Source organism: Sinocyclocheilus rhinocerous, unplaced genomic scaffold (genome assembly GCF_001515625.1).
Source record: "Sinocyclocheilus rhinocerous isolate Xijiao unplaced genomic scaffold, SAMN03320098_v1.1 scaffold1294, whole genome shotgun sequence".
NCBI lineage: Eukaryota > Metazoa > Chordata > Actinopteri > Cypriniformes > Cyprinidae > Sinocyclocheilus > Sinocyclocheilus rhinocerous.
Genome location: NW_015656157.1, coordinates 2,684,866 through 2,697,843, shown reverse-complemented (window position 1 = coordinate 2,697,843; position 12,978 = coordinate 2,684,866).

The window sequence follows — 12,978 nt, the reverse complement described above, 5'->3', positions numbered from 1 at the left end:
CCATTGAGCCATGAGATGGCCTGATGTACATGCTTACTGAGCATGGCAGATTCCCTTACTCTCAACGGGATAAACCCACACAGAACAAGCCTCTTTCGGAGAGATTAGGGTGGCAGCTCTTGTCCCCTTGTTCACCCCCTCCCTCGGCCATCCTCTGCCCAGAGACAGGGCTCAAAACGTTTGGCCGAGCAGCTCCGGTAAAACAGTTCTTGGTGGTCTGCCAAGACGTTCATTGTCTTTGTCGGGAGAGGTGAGGAGGGAGTTTGGCCGTGAAGCCCTGCATCCTCTGGCTGTTGTGTCGCATTATATTCAGGCTTCTAAATGCAAAAAATATATGAAATTGTTTAGTCACCAAAATCTGTGTTAAAACAGTACTGAATACAAACACTAAGGCATAACAATAGGAATGAATATCCTCTGAATATACCATTTATTCTGTCACTATATGAATCTAGAAGGCGAAATAGTGTTAATTCGTCTAACATGTTTCCAGTAAGATTTTTGAATTCACTGGATGCTAATATTTACTATTATTTGTAATTGTTCATTACAATTCAGTAAAAATACTGCATTTATATAGTTTTGGTTTTTAGTTTATTATTAACCATCATCATCATAATCATAATAGTTTAATTTGTATTTATTAATGTTTTAAAACTATTATAAAATGTGGATTGTTTAAATATTTATTGACACTCATTTTTAATAAAACAAGCCTTCACAAGATGACAAAGACAAAAACACTTTGAAAAGCACATTTTCGTTGTGACTTCGGCTTCTTTAATCTTTGTGGTGGTTTAATAAATAAATAATGTTTATTCCTCTGAACAAACTGATCTGAAAAAAATTATATATAAAAAAACACATTATTTATAAACAAAAGTGTTTGTTTCTAATGCAGTCTGTGGTGATGATTGTTTTCTACAAAAGGAGATCAAAATAATTGAGGCAATTATATCACAAATAAAAGTGCTTAAAAAACAAACATATGAAAGAGTGAATGTCGATTTTTGAGATGAATCATCAGTTAACTATATCATGGACCATAAATCAGGACAAGTGATAAAATATAAATAAATACAGAAAATAACTTGAGCGTAAATGCCACAAACACCAAATAATAAAAGTCATTATTTAAATCTAAAATAATTGTTTAGAAGATGATCTTGAGTGTATATATATATATATATAGTGAACGTTTTGCAATTTTACATTACATTAAAAATAAACACAGAAACATTGCATTAACACAAAAGCTGAGACTCCACGACACATTTTCCTAATACATTTCGAATGTATAAAAAGAGTTGCGTTTTCATTTTGAATTGTCATATGAGAAATGCCTCGGTTGTTTTCACTAAATAAATAAATAAATAAAATCATGACCTTAAAAAACATTTCATCCCCAGCAGACAGCATTATTGAAATTTCAGAACTAAGATGCCCTTTGACTCGCCTGAAATAGACTTGAGAATGAACGAGAGGGAGGGTGTCGGGTCAGCAGGGGGAGTGTGTCTGCGTGTGTGTCTGCGCGCGGGGACGGGGGAGGTTACTCTGTGAACTTGAAGAGCAGTTTGTCATGCTAACCATGCTGGAGCTATTGAATTCACACACAAGGAGCAGAACTTTCACAGGACCTCGTCTTTTATAATGCAAACCAGTCAGACCCCGCACCCCCTGGGTTCATATACATACATGTGTCCTAGCCCTTTTCTCAGTGCACTTGGGGGAAAGGGGTGGGGGGGGCATACAACATATTTCTGAGAAACTTGATCAGGCTAGTTAATAATTTGTGTTTGGATACGTATTGGTAACTCGTTTTATTATTTACAAGTGGAATAATGTAGCACCACTGCCAGTTAATGTAGGCTAGGCTATAAATTAATTTCCCTCAAATAGGAAAGGCCGCGTTATATTGCGCGATTATTCAGGACTACAGCGAGTCATTATTTACTACTCTATATATTCACTATTCAGCAGGACCGATGTCTTAATTGAATAATAACACGTTAATAATAAAAATATTAAGTATTTTCATAAAATATGAAGTACACTATTTTTATTACAATTTTATTATAAATAAATTATGCCATTCTTCCGCTACAACAAATAGTCCCTGACAAAATAGAAGGTTGCTATGCAACAAACTGGCGATCTGATGTGGCGAAGTGTTTCACATGATACCTATATTGACCAATCAGAAGTCGGGACCGACTGTGTTTTATAAAATTATAACGATTTCTAACGATTTCATTAGGCTATGTGTTTAATTTAATCTGAAAGCTTGCAGTCGAACTTGAAAATATCTCATATTTTTATATTTAAATGGCATGATTACATTTCAGGTTCAGGGAACATTTTTATTAGCAGAAGCAATTTATAAGTAAACCCCTATTCTTGTTTTTTTCCCTTTTTCTTTTATTTAGTTCATCTAACCAGTTTAGGCTATTTGTGAATTTATTTTTTCTGTTTCTTGTTAATACATTAAATGGCATCAAACAGCATTTTTTCCTGGAATCTCGTAGTCTGCTATCTTCAGATTTTAGAAGAAGGGTCACTCTATAAAGGGCTTCAATTATGTGTTATTCATTTTCAAATCATAAAGGGGGGGAGTCTAAGAGAATGCAGACCACCAACATTTGAAACAATAGTACGGTGAGCGCATCTGATTGGCTGAGAGGAAACCCAGGCCGCGCGCTACTTCTAATGGAAGAACCAATCACGGTTTTGTAATGCTTTGACCCTAAACGCTTTTACTGCACCACCCGCTGATAAGTGGCAATATGCTCTTTCATATAAAATTTACAAGACTGTAGAAATGCGGGAAAGGCGAAAACAGGGGTAGATGCTGGTTAGCGGGCCGTGTAAAAAGAGATTTTTTTGCTCTGAAAATTACATTTGTCTTGTGTATGTTGTTAATTTTTCGTTTTTCCCCCCTGCCTTATTTGTTTTTACAAGGCTATTCATGCCCTTCCATAATGTCGTGCGGGGCATTTTAATGTGGCGACAATTTATGTTCTAGTGAGCGGATGCTTGTGAAGCTGCCAAAACGGCCATAATGGGCCGTCGCTCACATACAACACACAGTGCCGCATTTGTTTTAACCAGGAAGCCGTAAAGTGTGTTTTTTGTCCGTTTTGTCTCTTTGTACTGGCCTGAAGCTGAGCGTGACTTCTAAACGTCTCTCAGATTTTCCTTCTTCAAGCCTTCTGTAAATTATTCACGCGTCATTTAAATACATGGAAATGAGATTTAACCCCTCTGTAGCTGGTACCTAGGCTATATGGCAACCTACTGTAAGTTGTTCTGTGGAAACAGCGGGCTTGGCAAGAAAACAAGCAGCCTGGACGTTCAGGACAGACAGAAGTTTCTCATCTCCAACTTCCACCCACTGAGCTGATTAATTAACAGGCCTCAGGAGAAGGTGATGTGGCACTATCACTCACAACTGAGGGGCACGAATAATTCAAGATAAACTTTAAGATTCAACACACAGTCTCACAATATCTGGAGGTGGCAGAACGTTAAAGAGTGATAACAGATATTTTGGAGATTTTATTTTAAAATTTTGCTTTAATAAAAATAATATTCATATTTTTTTAGGAGAACAGATGTTTTTTTATTTTTATTTTATTTTGTTTTGATAAAAATGATAATAATCATATTTTTGTAAATATAAATTTAGATATTATTTTATATTGATTTCATATTTATAAATAAATATGTATGTACTGATATTGTTTATTTATTTTTTAATGTTTGTGTCGAAAGCCTTGAAATCAATCATCTTGATTTTATTCAGAATAACTTACGTTGACTCTCCAACAAACTGTTGAATACACAAAATATAAACACGCCGTTGGAATTTGTTACAATGTATTGTAGTTAAAGGGCACATATATTGTTCTGTCAAGGTCAAGTTCAGGCCAGAATAAAATCAGGGTTTTGTCAACCCTTTAAATTACTTTATTATACTGCCACCTAGTGGAAGTGGCCAAACTGACTAATGTGTCCTTTCAGCTGGAGAACTATAGACCGTAGGGTACAGTCTATGGTAGTGCCATATTTAATTTGATCAGGAATGAAAACGAGGCTGTTAGGGACAGTGCGCTCAATGGACTGTACTGTTGTTTAACAACATACGATTATTTAACTGACGAAACGTCTTTCTGAAAAAGACTTTAAGTCGACAAAAACTCACAAAAGTTGTAAGTTGTGAAAGTTACATGATCTAGTACCTTTATATAGTAGCCTACGTGTCAAAGTAAGGACTGTAAGTCTGTCCCTCACAGCCTCGCTTTCATCCGAGTTAAATTCAATATGGCGTCTAACCCGATTAAGGCTCTTAGGCTACTTAACTGTGAAAATAATGTAAGATCTAAGATTTGGTTACAAATTAGATGAGTATTTTTAAAACTACAATCATTTATCAGACTCTTTGCTATATCTTTGCTGATCAATGTAAGGATACCTTAACCTTTGCTTCCCCCTTGTGGTGTGAAAATAAGGGTAGAAGCACGCCATCTCTTTAAGAAAACTTCCCGAATAAAATCTTTGATATATATCTTCGATTTTTCCCCTCGACAATTTACGACTAATTAAAGCAAATTAGTGCTTCTATAAATAACTAATGTGGGAATCGTGATAATTACGCATGTTGCTTGTTTCCAATGGCATAATGTATTTCATATATTTCCAAATGTTATGTTTTTAATTATTAGTAAAATTATGAACGGAAATTGTATTATTTGATTCATAGCCTATTACAGTAATATACATTGTTATTATAAAACAAATATATTGAATTATGTATTACTTCATTGTTTATTAATTGACATTTGTTTTGTACTAAAAGCCTCGTTGTTAAACTTTTATTTTATTAATATATGTAACCCAAGCATTTAGACATCCTTTAATAACCACAATCCCATTAAAACCGAACTGTTCAATTGAAGTTTAGGTTTATTAAGATGAAGTTTAAGATTATTGCTGCCATCTATTTCCAGGTTAATGGTGTTCTACCATTCACTTTAAAACTGCAATGAAGATTTTAACTAATCTCTCTTGTGTTACTTATGAAATTGCATATGTTTATATTTATTTATAATTATATCTTTATAGGCCAGGCCTAATTTTTTATAGTAACCATATAGTGTTGAAAATAGTTAAATAGTATGGACTGCTATTTATTAATTGAATTAAACATACTTGTTTTCTAAAATGTAATTTAAATATCTTGGAACGCAACTTTATGTATTATATATGTATATTATATCTATTTATTGGCCTGGAAATATCAGGTTGTACATAAAAATATGAGCTGTCATACCTAAAAACAACCAACAGATGTCACCAGATATCCAAACAAGCTATTCTAACCTGCTAGATTGACTGCAGAATTGTATTTGATAGATTCTGATTTTATTTATTTATTTTTTAAATATGGCAATGTAATATAATCTTATATAATAGTTTTACTCAATGATAAAACATGGGGAAATAAATGAATTAAAATGGGGAAAATCCTTTTGGACGTTGTCGTACTATGAAACCACATGAAAAACAGCTGAAAGAACAATATGAAAGTTAAGTAAACAACTTGTAAAAAGCCTTCTAAAAGTTTTCAAAAGCATTATTTATATATGTATACGTTTTAGCCCTTTAAATAACTATCATATAGTGTAATAGAATATAAATATAAAGTTTGTACTACTGAAAATACGCATAAAGTTTGGTTTGGAAAACAATACGACGTCTCCCTATTTCCGTTTGCCGGTGTTCTGCTTCCGGTCTGTCTAAAATCTATTTTGACATACGCACTTGAGGTGTCAAGAGTTTAACATGAGCTCCGGTTCGACATGTGCTGTATCGGGCTGCTACAACAACTCGAAAAAACTGAAGAGTTTTCAAGAAAACATCTGTGTAGAACATCAAAAAATCAGGAGTGAATGTCCGTGCCCAGCGCCGTATACCTTACACTGTATCCCGTCGAAAGAGGAGAGGAAACAGGCTTGGCTTGCGGCTTTGAAATTAAAAAATCCTCCGAAGAGAGTTTACGTGTGTTCGTTTCATTTCGTCGATAAAAAGCCCACAGAGCTGCATCCGGATCCTGAGCTCTACCTGGGTCACAACAGCTCTCATCAAGGCAGACGAAAACAACTTCATGAAGCTGACGGACTCGGTATGTTTATGGAATTCAATAATTTCTACATGACATACGATATAAAACATTGTTTATAAGAGCAACGAGTTTAGTTTAAGCCTGCTTTGCGTAGAGGACTTTTCAACGTGGTTTCTGTTACTTTTCTCAGCGCTCGTCAGGATGGACCAATCACAGTCGTTTGTGATTACAGGATAAGGTTTATATATTAAATATCAAATATATTTTCTTGATATTTGTGCAGAAAGATAAAATTTTCACGTCGGAACTTGAAATGGAATATATTTAAAAGATTATACTATTTTGTATACACATGTTCGTGAGCCATAAAGCGCTCCCTGATGGAATATAACTGTTTGTCCCGCAGTTTGGAAATCGACATAAATAAGATAATAACATTTGGCAATTTATCGAATTAAGTCAGGTAAAATTGGCTAAGATTATGTTGGAGAGAGATTTTTTTTTTTTTTAGATTCATAATCACTGTACATTACTTAAACTTTTGCCACAACTGTACTGAAAATGTAGCAGTAGATTTGCTTCCCCTGAGTTTGGTAATGTGGGTAGAGATGCAAAATGAGTGTCTTAATTTTTTTTATGATGTAAAATGAATGTAAATTTTGTGATTTTTTTCATTTCGTATTTGATCAGGTAAGTCACTTAAAATCCAGATTCCTATTTTACTATTGTACAGTTGACGTTTAAGAGGTATTTTATCAATTTAATTATTTTTTATGTTTATTAACAATTTAAATGTATATTTAACAATTTATTGAAATATTTCTTCATTTTCTTAATGATTTAATTGAGTAATTTGGCCCTCCTTAGCATTTTGGTGATTTCTTTAAGTCATTATATTATTATCATTCTCTTTGCTTTTACAATTTTATTAATCATTAACCATTTTTCTAATTTAATATTAAATAAAGTACCATTTTGTGATCATTTTATCCATAAATAACCAAAAATAAGATTGACATCATTGCCTTTACAAAAATGTACTGTGTTAGGTCTTTTAAATGACAGTAGCAACATTAACTGTAGTAATTATTGTATTTAGTCTGAAACTATGGTTACCATAGTAAATATTTGTCAAATTAAAACGTCAGGAGGATGCTCTTCCTCATGTTAAGTCTCCTCTTGATGTGGGCCAGTGCTCAGTGCGCATGCGCGGGTCGGTGACTCGGGTCCATGTGTAGGCAGCGAGGATGTTTATTTGGCGACCGGAGCGGCAGCGGGCAGGGCAGATAGAGAGAGAGAGAGGGGATCCCCGGAATAGTTTTACACCAAAAATACTAGGGTAAATAACAACAACTAGACGCGTGGAGGGCCCTCGGAAGACCAATAAGCGTTTCATCTACTCAGTAAGTTCCTACAAAGAGAGATTGAGTTATAACTGGAGGTTTTCAGATTGTTTTGACTTCACATTAGCTTCGCTAGCAACTGGACTGTTGAGTTAAACACAGTATTTACAAACTTAAAACATCCGTTTCATCTAATAAATTTGACAGATTCCATCTAACTGTATCGATACCGATACAGTGCGATATAATAATTAACTTTAGAGGAGAAACTTGTCAATTGTTTTCAGTTTGGGGTAAATAAACTAGTCATTTAGCTCGCCTGCTAATTGGAGTTGATGAGTTAGTCAGCATTAGCTGATGTTAGCCGGGTTAGCTAACTAGTTTTGCTTCCTCGGCACTAAACTCACCGGGCTTTATTTATTTATGAATTGGTTTGTTGCCACTGAGCTTTACTAAGCTCAAACTCCTTTTTAAACACAAGAAGTTAGGAAATGTTGGATTTTATCTTTAGATAATCTGACAGATGTGTTTTATGATCATTGTGTTGTATTGGAGTAATGCAGAGAAATGTTAACAGGTTTAGGGATATGGGTAGTTAAATTGACCCATTTCGTCTTATATTCTCCTAAATACGTGGGCACATTTATTTTAACCATTGAACAGCCCTAAGATGCAAAATTCAGTTTTTTAAGATCATAAGTTATGATAAGTGTTTTATACCTGTTCACAATTGTAACTGGTGGGAAACTACAGAATTGAAATTGCTCAGATGGTCAGTAAGACCCAAGAAATTTGAAAACAATAAAGCAACATAAAATATTTTTTTACTTTCACTTTGTTTCATTTCATTTAACAATAAATTGAAATGTACACTATTATAATGTGAATCAATTAGTTACTTCATTAAAGCGAGTCTCTGGATTTCCCACTGGTTTCAGTTTTGTATGATTACATCATGCGTTTTAATTTATGATTTGTATTCAACGGAGCTGTGTAAGTAATATTTTAGTAATAGACACTTTAAATATTATATGTAACAAATATGGTGGTGGTATCTCTATTATGACATGTATACATTATGTTCTTCCTTTTATGGACCTTTGACACGGACATCATTTTTCAGAGAGGGCAAACTGGTCATGTGATATTTACACCAGCCATGTAAAAGTGTTCATGTGAAACCAAGACAGTCTGAACTTTCACTTGCAGTGACCACTGTTATTAGACATTTCAATGTGTCTAAAAGGGTTAATGATAAAGAGTTAGTCTGCTTATTGTGGTCATAGGTTCTATCCTGGTAACAGTTAAAAATATTTAAATAAGTATGGTTCTCTGTGTTATATTTGTGACTAGTAACATATAAGTCGTCAGTTCAGAAGTTGAGACCAAGGGCAGAGTTCAAAGTTTAGGCTAAATTTCCTGCAGTTGATATTCCATGTAGTATCTGAATGTGATGTCAGTGGCATGAATTACAATATGTACACATTCAAAAGTTTGGGGTCATTAAGTTTTTTTTTTATTTTTTTTTTTAAGAAATTAATGCTTTTATGTAGCAAGGATGCATTTAATTAATCAAAAGTGACAGTAAAAATCTTGCCAACCCCAATTTTTTTGAACGGTAGTGTGTAATTGACAAATTGCATGAGTAACAAGTATTTTGTGTTGATTACCCAAGTAGATGCGTAATTGTTTTTTAATCTGTTCTGGTTAATATTGCTCTTATGTTTGAACCCATTGAATGTCCACAAACTGACCTGAGATGAATTTAGCATCTGTGTTGCTTATTAAATGCAAGTTGTTTAAATTGTGAGACTTTGGACTTAGTGTAAAAGTGTAACTGACCCCTCCACTGTTTGTCAGCATTGATGATGCATGATATCACGGTCCTGCTGAAATACTTGAGCCGTTTCTCATGGTGGAGCAGAGGTGTAGTTCAAGGTTGGTCTGCATGGGTGTGGTGGCTTAAGATGTTTTGTCTGAAGGATGACTTGAGTGGCTTTTTGTAAATAAATTGGGTGGGACCAACTTGGTGTCACTAGAAACCACCAAGCATAATCATAGTACATAAAATTTTTTTTTTTTTTTTAAACTCTTGCAAATGCTTGGATTTTGGTCCTACAACCAAGAATATCCCAATATGTCGTGGCAGTATGTGTTGTCGAATCCTGGCGTACCATGTTGAGTCTGTTAGGCAACCAGCTAAGCCACTTGGCACCTCTTAAGTGAGTCGTAACGGGCATGTCTCTCCGAATCTCATGCCACGCCAAGGACAAGCCTGAAGACCAGCTGTGTTCTCCATGAGTGATTTGTTGAACAATAATAGTTTTGTATTTAAAAATGAGGAATGAGGGACGGATGTTATATATAGTTTTAGAGATCTGTTCATCTGCACCTGAGAAACACACCAGAGCTGCTGTATCTGAGATGGTGGCCGGTGGTGAACAGGAAGGGTTGGAGACTGACACATGGCCACTGCAGTTTAGCGAGATCTTTTTACTATTCGATCTCGACTTCCTGATAACGTCAGATGAGGAAAGTCACAGGAAGAATGCTGGAGACACATAGATGTGTAAAATGAAAGGCACAGTGTCAGGAGTTAAAAAAAAAAAAAAAATTTTATTATTATTTTTTTTATAAAAGACGCTTCTGTTTTGGCTGTAGAACAAAAGTAAATGCCATTGTATTAGGGTTTGAGCGTTTCATTTTCAGCTGACTGTCATTATCAGTAAGGTGTGGTTTTGTGTAGGGGTATCCTGCCAGATAATAAAAATTTGATTGGTTATTGTTTTTACTGGTTGCGTAAAAACCTAAATACTTATGAAATAGTAAATAGATCTGAATAGAGTATTTTCATTGCGTAGAAATGAAAGTTTTGAAATGGGATAATTTGCATATGTAAAATAATATTTAAATTATTTTTTGGTTATTTTGTTATTGGGTTAATGTTATTAGGCATTTTTTAAATACTGGATGATTAATTATTATTGGGAATAATTTATCATCATAATCTTCTGAAGCTCAGTATCAAAGCTTAATTTTGTTGAATTTCTAACAAGATGTATTTGCTAAAAATCTGTATTATTTTACCTTGTATGTTATATTATTTTTAATATAATATACAATATATTGTCATATAATTCAAGGTGATGTGTAAATTTTTTCAAGATAAAATAATTTCTAGTATCCCAATTTAATATGTAGAGACAAGAGAACTTGTGGCTTAATTTAGAGTTCAGGGCAGGACTGCCTGTTTGACTGACCAATGACAGCAGTTTGGTCATGTAGAAATTAAATTACCTTAAAAAAATAGCCCAAAAAGTTTGGTGTAAAAATCCATTTCTAAAAAATTTTGCAACACCCTTAATTTTGTAGACTCAAAGGGATAGTTCATCCAAAAATGAAACTTCTGTCATCATTTACTCACCCTCATGTTGTTCCAAACCTGTATGAGTTTCTTTCTGTCTGTTGAAAACAAAAGAAGATATTTTGAAGAATGTTGGTAACCAAAGAGTTGACGTAGCCATTGACTTCCATAGTATGGAGAAGAAGAAAAACAAGTCTAATTTTGGATGAACTATCCCTTTAATATTTAATATTAGTTCATATTTGTTTTTTGTTTTTTTTTAGTATTTAGAACAAGGTGTTTGTTTTATTTCCACTGTGTATAAGTTCCATTTAGTTTTACCATTGGCAAGTTAATTAGTAGTACCTGTGATACTAGTAAATCCTCTGTGACTATAAAATAAGGTGGTCAATTTAAGTTCTTGAAGTTTCATTTATAATCATGATAGGAGGAAAATTAAGTTATCTTGAGTAATAAACTGGATATTTATACTTCAGACATGTCATTTTTCACCAATGCATTGAGTTGTGTAGGAAGGGGGCTTGTGATGAATCAAGCTAATTATTTGCTTTTCTAGAGTTTCTCCAGCAGTATTTTCCACTGTGTGTCAAAGCTAGACTTTGCTGACGCGGCAACTCTGGAACTCTCTGTGTGCCGTAGTGACACGAATACACCGTTAAGGTATTCACCCAGGAGCGAAGACTTATGGGTCCTCGCACACCTCGGACACATTGGGGCTTATTTGTTTTTCCTATATGTGCGTTTTGCCCCAGTATAGAAGAGATGTCTCTAACGATATTGTGGTCCTAGATAGTGGTGCAACAGATCACAAAACTCACGGTTCGGATCATATTACAGATTTTGAGTCACGGATCGGATCAGCAAAAAAAATAAAATAAAAATTAGGCTAGTGAAAGCTTACTTTAAGTACTTCTATACCAAAAACTACTAGCTTAACTAATAAAGTTAGTAATAAAACAAAAACAATTACACAAATTACAAGCATAGATGAATACAACAAAACACAGTTACAAATCAAGTCAGTAACAGTAGCATTCAGGTGCAGAAATGTAATAATTAAGTGTAAAATAACACAATAGTGCTCACTGCACAAGTTAAATACAGATTAATCTTTGTTAGAGTTGTGGTGTTATTTGATTAGCAGACAGAAACAGGTATTTATTGGATGCTGTCTCTTTAAGACCAAATGCACGGACCTAATACTGACACACATCCGTTTTTTTTCTCTGCTGTTTGTTCACTTAAGACATAACTGACTGTGTTTACTAGAATACTTGCCAAAATGGGTATTTTAACATAACTTTGTGTGTATGTGAAAGGAATCAATTCGCTGTTCATGCGGTGTCTCTTTCACTGTGTGTGCGCGCTTCGGGTGTGTGCGGCAGCGGCTGAGCGCACAGAAAACAGTGTGCGAGTTAAAATAGCTTGAATGTGTAAACTGGCAAGACAAAACATATGCAAATGATAAACTTTAATTCTATGATGGTTAAACTTAACAGTTAATCTGTGAATCACAATACGCTTCTGTATTTGATTAAAATGCCGTGCAGAATCAGGCCGTTTCCCCCATCAGTAGTTCTTGTAGATCTGGCTCTCAGCCCGACAGACCAGAGAGATTAACTGCAGTATCTGGCTGCCATTCAAAATAAGTGCTTCAATCTAAATTAAGTCCTCAGCCGATTAGTTAAGTTTGACAACGGGATTATGAAGGTGAACTGCCTGTATGGATCTGTTCATACATACTGGATTAGTATCGATCGAATACTATATACCTAAGATTGTTTCAATGCATCTTTTTGTGTAGTTAAATGGTTAGGCATGCGATCTTTACAACTTTTCCAAGAAAATATTACTGTGTTTTAACAAGCTAATTAAACCACACAATATAATTAGGCTGATTTGCATTCGCCCTATCCCAACCGGACATGTTTTTTAATGTCCGCATTAGTGTTGTCACGGTACCAATACCAGTGAAAATCCACGGTTCTCGGTACCAATTTCGGTACCAAAGCAAAACACAAAAACATGCCAATTAAAAAATTTGACTATACTTTCATTTAATCCAAACTGTGTACATACTTAATTTTAAAGGGCTTTTAAAACCTTCTAGAGTTATTAAGCCAAGAATAACAACTAAGTTAGCTAAAAAA